We start from the raw sequence: 2,645 nt of genomic DNA, 5'->3' as shown, positions 1-2,645 counted from the left end.
GGGTTTCTCCAGGGTTTGCATGTCCTATATTGGTATCAAGAATTCTTTTGAGTAGATCTAGGTAGAAAGCAATCCTTTTTTGGAACAGTTAAGTCTGGACTCACTGCACATAAGTTTGGATGCACACAATAGGGTGCAAGCTATTACCTTGCTTCCTTTTTTTCCTATAAGCAGACTTCCGATTGGCTGCCTTACTCCATGCTCTTTATAGAGGTTGTGGCATCAACAGCCAGAAAAAGTGGGATGTGTGTTGGTGAGGGGTTAATGCAAACTCAGTAGATGCCTTTTCCTTCTGGCTGCTGCTACTTAACACTAGTTTCTTGGACAGCAAAGTTTGCAGTATCTCTATTCTGCAATGACCACCAGCTAACATATGTTCTTAAAGAATCGCTATTGAACTTGACTGTCAAATAACAAGCCATAAACATTCATCCCTCTGATAAAGAACCTCTTATAAGCAGTCACCTTTTCCACCAATGACTGCCTAACACTCAAAAAGGTTCTTTATGCATGCCCTTAAAGACAGTTTTCAGATTTATCCAGGTTCCTCTAAAACCTTGCATTTTGATAGTGTTAGGGTGAGTTATGTTTAACAACTGAGAGAATCTGAGTGAGATACCAAGAAACTTAGTTAACATTCTTCAACTAGGATACTGGGGCTTTGTATTGTCTATCTGACAACTTGACTCAGCATCCTAACTAGTTTTGAGGAAATAAAACTTAAAACACAACATCCTGCCAACAGAACCTCTCCACAAAGGTACAAGAGAAGTTTTGAATAAGTGTTAGCATGTGGTGCTCATGACAAGCAACTAGCTAAAGAGATTGCAAAGACAGAAATTTTGTCCATTTATATAGCAAAGTAGATATCCCATTACATGCTTGTTGTCAAGATAGATGATAAATAAGGACTGAAGAGCACCATTGGTTACACAGTTATCTTAAATTCACCTGGTAATTTGGATGGTCACCTGTGTTTAATTGCCTTTATCCAGAGGAAAAATTTCTCACATTTTCATATGCGAGGTAGATTGGCAGCTTGGAGCCAAGCATTGGCTGAAATAAGGCTCCTACCCTCCTGCCACAGAAACTTGGAGATAGACTAGTACAATTCAATTTTAGATGGCTTAGAAAGCCAGGGAGAGCAGTAGAGATAAGATGCCTAAAGAAAGAGATGTGGTACACCCAAGTTAATACTCTTTACAAGACTTGATCTGTTTTTGCAGCAGCTCAAATTAATTGAGCTCTGCCTTAAATGCAGAGCACAAAATCCATGTTTCTGTTTATCTAAATGTACATATTAGAAGTTAGTCATTTTTTACTTAAACAGTGTTCTGTGTAATCCCTTCATATAACTGATTTGAAGACTTCATCTCTATGTTGCCGTAGTTCATTCTGACTTGTCTCACATTTCATTGTGTAAATACATAGTTTATGCATGCTCTTACTGAGTCTTTGGAGTTTTAGGACTTTGCTATTAAGTGCATCTGTGAACACTTTTACATGTCCATTGTTGTACACGTAAGCTTCTTGGTATACTTAGAGTGAAACTCAAACTGTAAGGGTATACAAATGCTCAATTTTAGGAGACAGTGCGAAACTGTCATTCAAAGTCATTGCCTTGATTTACACCATAAGAAAAACTTAACCAACACCCTCTCCAACACTAATCAGATCTTATTTTTCAAAATAAAGTGGACTTCAATGATAATATCTCGATATATATTACTGATTGCTATTTATAATTTCTTGTGTGTTTAAAGATTTTGTTTGAAGCCATTTTCTTGTCCAATTTCTCTTAGCATTAGGACCTCTGATAGTTATTTAGATCTTTATAAGTCCTTTGTGTATGTGAATCTTTCCATTTATAATGTCTTATAATTTAAGGCACTTTTGAAAATTTAGTTCAATTTTCTACATTTCTTGGAGGAGACATATGTCTAAATTCTCATTTCCCCCAAGAACTAACTTATTCACCTATATTTCTATACCAAGAATTAAAGTTACTTTCACATTTAAATTCTTAATACATCTGGAATTCATTTTTGTTTACGGAGTAAGGTTGGGATCTAATGAATTTCCATGTGGATAGTGATTTTTCCAGGTACACTAATTGAACAGGCCCTCCTGTCAGTAAGTTCTTACTGAGTTAAGATAAAGGTGGAATGCTGTGTACAAAGAGATGATTGTCCTGTTGACTGATCTCCTGGTCTGTGAGAAAAAGATGGACCTGTGGGTCTATGGCATAGGTCTTGGACGTATATACTTGGAAAAGGCAAAACTCCAGTGGAATATCAATGCAGGGATCTCTGTAAGGTGGAACGTAACTCATGTTAGCCTCATCCTTTGATCCTTTCTCACCTTCATTCACATCCCTGCAGGGATGAGAGTCCAGGAGGCTGCATAGTTATAGGACCTCCCAATGGGACTGAGGATGAAGGACTGTTCTATTTCCTCACCTATATACTTCTACAAAGCTAAGGCAACTTTGTGCCAAGTTAAATCCTATTTCTCTTATGCACATAATACAAACACATGACCACTGCTAGTAGTCATCCATCTGCTCTAATAATTCTCCTATTCTTTAACACCTTTATTCGAGTATAGTTGCTTTACAATGTTGTGTTAGTTTCTGCTATATAACA

This window comes from Eschrichtius robustus, chromosome 11 (assembly GCF_028021215.1).
Source record: "Eschrichtius robustus isolate mEscRob2 chromosome 11, mEscRob2.pri, whole genome shotgun sequence".
Classification (NCBI taxonomy): Eukaryota; Metazoa; Chordata; class Mammalia; order Artiodactyla; family Eschrichtiidae; genus Eschrichtius; species Eschrichtius robustus.
Note: the sequence above shows the minus strand (reverse complement) of the source record.